General features: G+C 44.8%; 1 protein-coding gene across 1 annotated transcript in view; it reads left to right on the forward strand.

Annotated features, from left to right (window-relative positions):
- LOC141116639 (hemicentin-1-like) overlaps positions 1–12,138 on the forward strand; it is a 198,634-nt gene that overhangs the window by 68,031 nt on the left and 118,465 nt on the right. The gene's annotated exons all lie outside the window — the stretch shown is intronic.

Genomic DNA, 12,138 nt, shown 5'->3' on the forward strand with positions numbered 1-12,138 from the left:
CAAATAGTTTTGACTTACTTTTTGTTATGCAGAGCTGACTGCGCAGATCAACCTGTGTGGACTGAAGAGATGAATAGATAGAAAAGAAACCAGTGAATTCTGGAGTAAAGAGTAAACAAAAAACATATGAGATTAGAAGATACATTGTATAAATTATTTTTTGCAAGTAATCACAATTTACCCGTGAAAGAGAATAAATATCTCTCTCAGGGGAATAAGTGCCTTCGTCACACTCCCACATAATATGGTTGGGAGAATGAGGAGGGCTAATGGGGGTACACGGATCTTCCGCTTACAGGAGAGAAGTGCTATGTCAAAAGACATCAAAATGATGTTTCATTAATTGGAGTGCAGAATATAGTTTTTGTTGAAATTATTTATTCCAGGGTGGTTTTATATGGTTAGTCTTGCCCTAGGCTAAATAATTCAGTTAGAAAGGTACTGTTAATAACTTTGGTATTGATGAAGATAGTTTGAATTATTTTGGGATTTTAACCCTTTTAGAGTAAACAATTACATATTTTATTCATATGTAACTGTTTAGATATATTAACTCATAAAATAGAGGTTGTATTGCTTCAGATTAGAATAAACAAAAACATAATTCTAGGAACTAGTTAGGTAATAATATATTTGTTTTAAGAAAAGAAAGAAAAAGCTTCCATTACTTCTGGATTATTGAATATATTTGTCCTAAAAAGTAATAAATCTATTGTTATTACTTGATAATATATAACTGAACAAGAATTTCCTTATTTCACTTATATATTCTAAGGCTATATGAATCAGAAGTAATAAGAAATATAACTGGAATGTAACATGATACCACACAGTGTGTGACTATCAGAATGCAGTTACATTCAGTTATAAATATAGTTTTTTTATAGAGAACCATCTCTTAGTATAATAAATGAAGAGATATCAGGAATTAGGATGTCAGTCCATTGAATCTTCTTGGTCCATGGATGATGTGGCATAACGGCCTCTTTTGTGAGAATGATGATTCCCATTTTGTTCTGAAATTTTCTGGGTGCTGCCTGAAGGTGAAGATGATGCCATTCTTCTGTGTGTGGGAGTGTTGCTGCTTGTGGGTTCTGTCAGATTTAATTTTAAAAGGGTTTGTTGTAGTTCATCTGCTGATCTGCTTCTGTAAATTGTACCTTGGTAGTTAAATCTGACTGAAAAGGGGAAGCCCCATTGATACATAATGTTGTGGCGTTGCAGTTCCATTAGTTGGGGTTTCATGGATCGTCTTTTAGTAATAGTAAGTTGGGATAGGTCAGCAAAAATTTGATAATTGTGTCCTTGAAAATTAAGTTCCTTTTTTTCTCTTGCAGCAATTAGTATTTGTTCTTTCATTCTGTAATAATGAAATTTTGTGATTATATCACGTGGGGGTCCATCTTTCTTTTTGGCTGTGAGGGCTCTGTGTACTCTGTCCAGTTCTAAACGTTCAATAGGGATATCTGGCTTTAGTTCTTGTAATAGAGCAGTAATAGTAGATTGCAGGTCTGTCACAGTTTCAGGTATTCCCCTTATGCGTAAGTTTGAACGTCTGGCTCTATTTTCGTAATCTTCGAGCTTAGTTTGAAGTATTAAATTCTCTTTTTTTAATTGTTCCAATTCTGTTATATTTTCTTGGGTTGTAATTTCAATTTCATTCATTTTTATTTCTAAGGCTGCGGTGCGGTTTCCCAGCTCTCTTATTTCTTTGGTTAGGCTTTTTGTTATTTGGTCTGAGGTTTGTTTTAAAGCCTTATGAAGCATCTTTTCAAATTGTAATAATATTACTGGGGATACTGAGGAGGCTTGTGGAGAAGTTTGTGAGAGGATTTGTTCTGTATCTGACTCAAATGGAGAGTCTTGCTGTGACATTTTCTGTCTGTGAGAGCGCCCTGATGCTGTATCTTGTGAGGTGACTGGAGCTGCTTCAGCTGCAGTGAGTGCCTGTGAGCTCTTTGTGAGGTGATTTTTATTTCTGCCACGGTTTCCTCCCAGTACCATATTTCCTGCCCAAACTTTCACAGTTTGTTCCCTGGGGCAAAAAGGTTCAAATGGATACCTTTTGAGCCTGCAGGCTTCGCTTTGTCCTTCTCTTCTCTCCTCAGCGGTGTGGAGCTCTAACAATGCATGTCTGCTCTGCTAGGCTCCGCCTCCTGCCGATTACCTCCATTTTCAACCATGTAATTTTGCACCTCTTGGTCCCAACAGCACAATGTATAGGAACTCGCATTCCCTTGTAACTCAAATTATGTAGACCCTTTGGGGAACACCATCTCACAGGAAAGACAGTTCACAGTTTCTTTCGAATTAAGATTTACCATGTTATGTTGTACTAGCAATTCTATTAACTATATTGTGGCAGTGGCTTTGTGCAGATTATACATTCCCTGGCCAACTGATGATCCTCTGTATTTTAGAAGTTTCAACCACGGCCTTGTAATAACCCGTTATGGATTTTTTCCCCCTCCTCCCGCTCCTGTTTTCCCAGGCTGAGATACCCCAAGGTTATCGCCTTTGGCCGGTTGTGTCCCCTTTTTTGAGGGGGTGGGGCCGTGTCACACACGCCTTCCTGGCAGGGTGGGGAGACGCAAAGGCCCGGCGTCTCCCCAAGCGCCCACCAGGTGGCGGCACCTGTATTGGGCGCTATCTCCTTCCCTGCCAGCGGCATTCCGGATCCCTTCCGGGTGCCGTGCTCGCGCGCGTGCGACCTGCAGCGCGTGCGCGTGATGTCACGGCGCCTGCGCACTTGCGGCGGAGGCGATGGTGGACCCAGGAGGACTACTCCTCCGGAACGCCGGGGGGACCACACAGCGAGCGCCGCCGATGCGGCGCTCTTTTTCCCCCATTGGAGGACCGGACATGGGAGGGGTTAATTGCCTGCACCTGCAACATTTTTGCCCAATCAGTATCCTTATAAAATACCTAGGCTACAAGGGGGCTTAGTGGGACTCATTGGTCCCTTCCTACGCCCCCGTGTTGTAGCCTCACACATTAACTGGTAAGAACTTATGTACTTCCTTACTGCTTCTTCTTTCATACTATAACTTCTATTTGTCTTATCTGTATTAATTAATAATCAATCTTTTCTCATATACTTCAAACTTTTCAGAACTCTGTTCAAGTTGTCTTGATCAATTATGCCCTACACGTAAGGCCATTTTTTTCACGCATACATTTATCCACTTATTCATTTTCCTACACATGCTCACTCCCCTTTCACTCATATCTTTCCCACTTTTTGTTACTCATTTTCTTGGTCGTTTGTTTGGCTTTGCTCTGCACTCACCCCAGCACTTTACCACTTATGTCTCCCTATCACTTCACTTGCTTTTCCCCCCTCTTTTTCTCTCCCTTTTTTTCTCTTCCCCTTTCCTGTTCCCATTCCACTCCCCACTCCCCCCCCTCCCGGCCGGCGGGCCGGGCCTTCCCCACACCTCATGATCCCCTGGCTTCTCACCATTCACTCACACATCACGATCCTCACGATTCCTCAGGTCTCTATATTTGTGTTTGTTGGGCACTGGCCCATTCATACATGCATGCAATTCTGCCACTTTTCATGTCTTCGCTTTCCATCACCCTTGTTGCACCCTCTGGGTTTCTCTTTCTTTCTTTTTCTCTTCTATTCACACTTCATACCTCACGGTCTTTCCTCCTCCCCCCCCCTCTCTTTTCCCTGTTTTCCCTCCCTCCCTACCTTTTTCCCATATCACTTTGTTTTCCTGTTCTTTGCATGCTGTATCCATGGACCCACTCCCAACCTGCACCTGTCAATATCTTTAATAAATTATGGCATAAAATTATGGTAATATGATATTTCCCCTCATTGCCCGAGGGGTGAAAATCTCTTGACCTAAAAGTCTTATTTATATTTAGTACTTTATTACCCTTTGCAGGTGCAGCGCATGCCCCTCCTCCCCTCCACGATTTGGGGGTTATTCATTGTGTGATCCCTCGTAAGGTATGTGTGCGCGATTTCCGCTCTCTTGGGGGACCGACCCATCGCCTGGGAAATTGGAGACACATGAGAGGGCAACTTCCTCACACTTTGGCCGTCTACAACCATTCAAGAGCAATTCTGATTGGTAACATTATAACATATGGACTCGCTCATGCAGATATAGATATATTGTTTGGTTCTGCTTTGTTTTTGAAAGATTTTTTGATGTATGTTTACATCCCTACAGTTGTCAAACCACCTATCCTCTGAAGATGACCCATTGGGGTCGAAACGCGTCAGGATCTCACGACTTAACAATTTATGCTGTTCTACTTTTTGTTGCCCATGGTTGACTGTACTGTACATTGCTTCCCTACTTATGTTACATTCTAGTTCATGTCCTGACTTGTATATGTCAGAATGCACTAAGTAAAATTCGTTTTATATCAACAAAATCTCTTGTCTATCTACTGCATTTGGAATTGAATTACACCACATTATTGGCTGCAGTAAAGCCCCGTTAGGGGGTTTCCCGTTTTCCATATATATATTTTGGGGTGCGCAGCCTCCTGTGTCTGTGCTCTTTTGAGTGTCCCCTTTTTCTGTTGTTGTACTTACTGGGTGGTTAAACACCCCTCCCCCGCTGTTTTCGACACTCGAGTCACGACACGAACTATGAACTGTCTCCTGTTGTTTACAACTTTGGTATGGTTTTTCCCCTGTTGAATCTACTTTATTGTATTGAGACTGTGATTTTTGTTCTACCCAGGATGAGTGAACCTATAGGTGCAAATTGGGCCAATGTGATGTTTTAATATGAACATACAATTTTATTTCACTTATGATTACCTCCATTTTCAACCATGTAATTTTGCACCTCTTGGTCCCAACAGCACAATGTATAGGAACTCGCATTCCCTTGTAACTCAAATTATGTAGACCCTTTGGGGAACACCATCTCACAGGAAAGACAGTTCACAGTTTCTTTCGAATTAAGATTTACCATGTTATGTTGTACTAGCAATTCTATTAACTATATTGTGGCAGTGGCTTTGTGCAGATTATACATTCCCTGGCCAACTGATGATCCTCTGTATTTTAGAAGTTTCAACCACGGCCTTGTAATAACCCGTTATGGATTTTTTCCCCCTCCTCCCGCTCCTGTTTTCCCAGGCTGAGATACCCCAAGGTTATCGCCTTTGGCCGGTCGTGTCCCCTTTTTTGAGGGGGTGGGGCCGTGTCACACATGCCTTCCTGGCAGGGTGGGGAGACGCAAAGGCCCGGCGTCTCCCCAAGCGCCCACCAGGTGGCGGCACCTGTATTGGGCGCTATCTCCTTCCCTGCCAGCGGCATTCCGGATCCCTTCCGGGTGCCGTGCTCGCGCGCGTGCGACCTGCAGCGCGTGCGCGTGATGTCACGGCGCCTGCGCACTTGCGGCGGAGGCGATGGTGGACCCAGGAGGACTACTCCTCCGGAACGCCGGGGGGACCACACAGCGAGCGCCGCCGATGCGGCGCTCTTTTTCCCCCATTGGAGGACCGGACATGGGAGGGGTTAATTGCCTGCACCTGCAACATTTTTGCCCAATCAGTATCCTTATAAAATACCTAGGCTACAAGGGGGCTTAGTGGGACTCATTGGTCCCTTCCTACGCCCCCGTGTTGTAGCCTCACACATTAACTGGTAAGAACTTATGTACTTCCTTACTGCTTCTTCTTTCATACTATAACTTCTATTTGTCTTATCTGTATTAATTAATAATCAATCTTTTCTCATATACTTCAAACTTTTCAGAACTCTGTTCAAGTTGTCTTGATCAATTATGCCCTACACGTAAGGCCATTTTTTTCACGCATACATTTATCCACTTATTCATTTTCCTACACATGCTCACTCCCCTTTCACTCATATCTTTCCCACTTTTTGTTACTCATTTTCTTGGTCGTTTGTTTGGCTTTGCTCTGCACTCACCCCAGCACTTTACCACTTATGTCTCCCTATCACTTCACTTGCTTTTCCCCCCTCTTTTTCTCTCCCTTTTTTTCTCTTCCCCTTTCCTGTTCCCATTCCACTCCCCACTCCCCCCCCTCCCGGCCGGCGGGCCGGGCCTTCCCCACACCTCATGATCCCCTGGCTTCTCACCATTCACTCACACATCACGATCCTCACGATTCCTCAGGTCTCTATATTTGTGTTTGTTGGGCACTGGCCCATTCATACATGCATGCAATTCTGCCACTTTTCATGTCTTCGCTTTCCATCACCCTTGTTGCACCCTCTGGGTTTCTCTTTCTTTCTTTTTCTCTTCTATTCACACTTCATACCTCACGGTCTTTCCTCCTCCCCCCCCCCCCCCCTCTCTTTTCCCTGTTTTCCCTCCCTCCCTACCTTTTTCCCATATCACTTTGTTTTCCTGTTCTTTGCATGCTGTATCCATGGACCCACTCCCAACCTGCACCTGTCAATATCTTTAATAAATTATGGCATAAAATTATGGTAATATGATATTTCCCCTCATTGCCCGAGGGGTGAAAATCTCTTGACCTAAAAGTCTTATTTATATTTAGTACTTTATTACCCTTTGCAGGTGCAGCGCATGCCCCTCCTCCCCTCCACGATTTGGGGGTTATTCATTGTGTGATCCCTCGTAAGGTATGTGTGCGCGATTTCCGCTCTCTTGGGGGACCGACCCATCGCCTGGGAAATTGGAGACACATGAGAGGGCAACTTCCTCACACTTTGGCCGTCTACAACCATTCAAGAGCAATTCTGATTGGTAACATTATAACATATGGACTCGCTCATGCAGATATAGATATATTGTTTGGTTCTGCTTTGTTTTTGAAAGATTTTTTGATGTATGTTTACATCCCTACAGTTGTCAAACCACCTATCCTCTGAAGATGACCCATTGGGGTCGAAACGCGTCAGGATCTCACGACTTAACAATTTATGCTGTTCTACTTTTTGTTGCCCATGGTTGACTGTACTGTACATTGCTTCCCTACTTATGTTACATTCTAGTTCATGTCCTGACTTGTATATGTCAGAATGCACTAAGTAAAATTCGTTTTATATCAACAAAATCTCTTGTCTATCTACTGCATTTGGAATTGAATTACACCACATTATTGGCTGCAGTAAAGCCCCGTTAGGGGGTTTCCCGTTTTCCATATATATATTTTGGGGTGCGCAGCCTCCTGTGTCTGTGCTCTTTTGAGTGTCCCCTTTTTCTGTTGTTGTACTTACTGGGTGGTTAAACACCCCTCCCCCGCTGTTTTCGACACTCGAGTCACGACACGAACTATGAACTGTCTCCTGTTGTTTACAACTTTGGTATGGTTTTTCCCCTGTTGAATCTACTTTATTGTATTGAGACTGTGATTTTTGTTCTACCCAGGATGAGTGAACCTATAGGTGCAAATTGGGCCAATGTGATGTTTTAATATGAACATACAATTTTATTTCACTTATGATTACCTCCATTTTCAACCATGTAATTTTGCACCTCTTGGTCCCAACAGCACAATGTATAGGAACTCGCATTCCCTTGTAACTCAAATTATGTAGACCCTTTGGGGAACACCATCTCACAGGAAAGACAGTTCACAGTTTCTTTCGAATTAAGATTTACCATGTTATGTTGTACTAGCAATTCTATTAACTATATTGTGGCAGTGGCTTTGTGCAGATTATACATTCCCTGGCCAACTGATGATCCTCTGTATTTTAGAAGTTTCAACCACGGCCTTGTAATAACCCGTTATGGATTTTTTCCCCCTCCTCCCGCTCCTGTTTTCCCAGGCTGAGATACCCCAAGGTTATCGCCTTTGGCCGGTCGTGTCCCCTTTTTTGAGGGGGTGGGGCCGTGTCACACATGCCTTCCTGGCAGGGTGGGGAGACGCAAAGGCCCGGCGTCTCCCCAAGCGCCCACCAGGTGGCGGCACCTGTATTGGGCGCTATCTCCTTCCCTGCCAGCGGCATTCCGGATCCCTTCCGGGTGCCGTGCTCGCGCGCGTGCGACCTGCAGCGCGTGCGCGTGATGTCACGGCGCCTGCGCACTTGCGGCGGAGGCGATGGTGGACCCAGGAGGACTACTCCTCCGGAACGCCGGGGGGACCACACAGCGAGCGCCGCCGATGCGGCGCTCTTTTTCCCCCATTGGAGGACCGGACATGGGAGGGGTTAATTGCCTGCACCTGCAACATTTTTGCCCAATCAGTATCCTTATAAAATACCTAGGCTACAAGGGGGCTTAGTGGGACTCATTGGTCCCTTCCTACGCCCCCGTGTTGTAGCCTCACACATTAACTGGTAAGAACTTATGTACTTCCTTACTGCTTCTTCTTTCATACTATAACTTCTATTTGTCTTATCTGTATTAATTAATAATCAATCTTTTCTCATATACTTCAAACTTTTCAGAACTCTGTTCAAGTTGTCTTGATCAATTATGCCCTACACGTAAGGCCATTTTTTTCACGCATACATTTATCCACTTATTCATTTTCCTACACATGCTCACTCCCCTTTCACTCATATCTTTCCCACTTTTTGTTACTCATTTTCTTGGTCGTTTGTTTGGCTTTGCTCTGCACTCACCCCAGCACTTTACCACTTATGTCTCCCTATCACTTCACTTGCTTTTCCCCCCTCTTTTTCTCTCCCTTTTTTTCTCTTCCCCTTTCCTGTTCCCATTCCACTCCCCACTCCCCCCCCTCCCGGCCGGCGGGCCGGGCCTTCCCCACACCTCATGATCCCCTGGCTTCTCACCATTCACTCACACATCACGATCCTCACGATTCCTCAGGTCTCTATATTTGTGTTTGTTGGGCACTGGCCCATTCATACATGCATGCAATTCTGCCACTTTTCATGTCTTCGCTTTCCATCACCCTTGTTGCACCCTCTGGGTTTCTCTTTCTTTCTTTTTCTCTTCTATTCACACTTCATACCTCACGGTCTTTCCTCCTCCCCCCCCCCTCTCTTTTCCCTGTTTTCCCTCCCTCCCTACCTTTTTCCCATATCACTTTGTTTTCCTGTTCTTTGCATGCTGTATCCATGGACCCACTCCCAACCTGCACCTGTCAATATCTTTAATAAATTATGGCATAAAGTTATGGTAATATGATATTTCCCCTCATTGCCCGAGGGGTGAAAATCTCTTGACCTAAAAGTCTTATTTATATTTAGTACTTTATTACCCTTTGCAGGTGCAGCACATGCCCCTCCTCCCCTCCACGATTTGGGGGTTATTCATTGTGTGATCCCTCGTAAGGTATGTGTGCGCGATTTCCGCTCTCTTGGGGGACCGACCCATCGCCTGGGAAATTGGAGACACATGAGAGGGCAACTTCCTCACACTTTGGCCGTCTACAACCATTCAAGAGCAATTCTGATTGGTAACATTATAACATATGGACTCGCTCATGCAGATATAGATATATTGTTTGGTTCTGCTTTGTTTTTGAAAGATTTTTTGATGTATGTTTACATCCCTACAGTTGTCAAACCACCTATCCTCTGAAGATGACCCATTGGGGTCGAAACGCGTCAGGATCTCACGACTTAACAATTTATGCTGTTCTACTTTTTGTTGCCCATGGTTGACTGTACTGTACATTGCTTCCCTACTTATGTTACATTCTAGTTCATGTCCTGACTTGTATATGTCAGAATGCACTAAGTAAAATTCGTTTTATATCAACAAAATCTCTTGTCTATCTACTGCATTTGGAATTGAATTACACCACATTATTGGCTGCAGTAAAGCCCCGTTAGGGGGTTTCCCGTTTTCCATATATATATTTTGGGGTGCGCAGCCTCCTGTGTCTGTGCTCTTTTGAGTGTCCCCTTTTTCTGTTGTTGTACTTACTGGGTGGTTAAACACCCCTCCCTCGCTGTTTTCGACACTCGAGTCACGACACGAACTATGAACTGTCTCCTGTTGTTTACAACTTTGGTATGGTTTTTCCCCTGTTGAATCTACTTTATTGTATTGAGACTGTGATTTTTGTTCTACCCAGGATGAGTGAACCTATAGGTGCAAATTGGGCCAATGTGATGTTTTAATATGAACATACAATTTTATTTCACTTATGATTACCTCCATTTTCAACCATGTAATTTTGCACCTCTTGGTCCCAACAGCACAATGTATAGGAACTCGCATTCCCTTGTAACTCAAATTATGTAGACCCTTTGGGGAACACCATCTCACAGGAAAGACAGTTCACAGTTTCTTTCGAATTAAGATTTACCATGTTATGTTGTACTAGCAATTCTATTAACTATATTGTGGCAGTGGCTTTGTGCAGATTATACATTCCCTGGCCAACTGATGATCCTCTGTATTTTAGAAGTTTCAACCACGGCCTTGTAATAACCCGTTATGGATTTTTTCCCCCTCCTCCCGCTCCTGTTTTCCCAGGCTGAGATACCCCAAGGTTATCGCCTTTGGCCGGTCGTGTCCCCTTTTTTGAGGGGGTGGGGCCGTGTCACACATGCCTTCCTGGCAGGGTGGGGAGACGCAAAGGCCCGGCGTCTCCCCAAGCGCCCACCAGGTGGCGGCACCTGTATTGGGCGCTATCTCCTTCCCTGCCAGCGGCATTCCGGATCCCTTCCGGGTGCCGTGCTCGCGCGCGTGCGACCTGCAGCGCGTGCGCGTGATGTCACGGCGCCTGCGCACTTGCGGCGGAGGCGATGGTGGACCCAGGAGGACTACTCCTCCGGAACGCCGGGGGGACCACACAGCGAGCGCCGCCGATGCGGCGCTCTTTTTCCCCCATTGGAGGACCGGACATGGGAGGGGTTAATTGCCTGCACCTGCAACATTTTTGCCCAATCAGTATCCTTATAAAATACCTAGGCTACAAGGGGGCTTAGTGGGACTCATTGGTCCCTTCCTACGCCCCCGTGTTGTAGCCTCACACATTAACTGGTAAGAACTTATGTACTTCCTTACTGCTTCTTCTTTCATACTATAACTTCTATTTGTCTTATCTGTATTAATTAATAATCAATCTTTTCTCATATACTTCAAACTTTTCAGAACTCTGTTCAAGTTGTCTTGATCAATTATGCCCTACACGTAAGGCCATTTTTTTCACGCATACATTTATCCACTTATTCATTTTCCTACACATGCTCACTCCCCTTTCACTCATATCTTTCCCACTTTTTGTTACTCATTTTCTTGGTCGTTTGTTTGGCTTTGCTCTGCACTCACCCCAGCACTTTACCACTTATGTCTCCCTATCACTTCACTTGCTTTTCCCCCCTCTTTTTCTCTCCCTTTTTTTCTCTTCCCCTTTCCTGTTCCCATTCCACTCCCCACTCCCCCCCCTCCCGGCCGGCGGGCCGGGCCTTCCCCACACCTCATGATCCCCTGGCTTCTCACCATTCACTCACACATCACGATCCTCACGATTCCTCAGGTCTCTATATTTGTGTTTGTTGGGCACTGGCCCATTCATACATGCATGCAATTCTGCCACTTTTCATGTCTTCGCTTTCCATCACCCTTGTTGCACCCTCTGGGTTTCTCTTTCTTTCTTTTTCTCTTCTATTCACACTTCATACCTCATGGTCTTTCCTCCTCCCCCCCCCCTCTCTTTTCCCTGTTTTCCCTCCCTCCCTACCTTTTTCCCATATCACTTTGTTTTCCTGTTCTTTGCATGCTGTATCCATGGACCCACTCCCAACCTGCACCTGTCAATATCTTTAATAAATTATGGCATAAAATTATGGTAATATGATATTTCCCCTCATTGCCCGAGGGGTGAAAATCTCTTGACCTAAAAGTCTTATTTATATTTAGTACTTTATTACCCTTTGCAGGTGCAGCGCATGCCCCTCCTCCCCTCCACGATTTGGGGGTTATTCATTGTCTGATCCCTCGTAAGGTATGTGTGCGCGATTTCCGCTCTCTTGGGGGACCGACCCATCGCCTGGGAAATTGGAGACACATGAGAGGGCAACTTCCTCACACTTTGGCCGTCTACAACCATTCAAGAGCAATTCTGATTGGTAACATTATAACATATGGACTCGCTCATGCAGATATAGATATATTGTTTGGTTCTGCTTTGTTTTTGAAAGATTTTTTGATGTATGTTTACATCCCTACAGTTGTCAAACCACCTATCCTCTGAAGATGACCCATTGGGGTCGAAACGCGTCAGGATCTCACGACT

The sequence above is a fragment of the Aquarana catesbeiana genome, linkage group LG13 (genome assembly GCF_042186555.1).
Source record: "Aquarana catesbeiana isolate 2022-GZ linkage group LG13, ASM4218655v1, whole genome shotgun sequence".
NCBI lineage: Eukaryota > Metazoa > Chordata > Amphibia > Anura > Ranidae > Aquarana > Aquarana catesbeiana.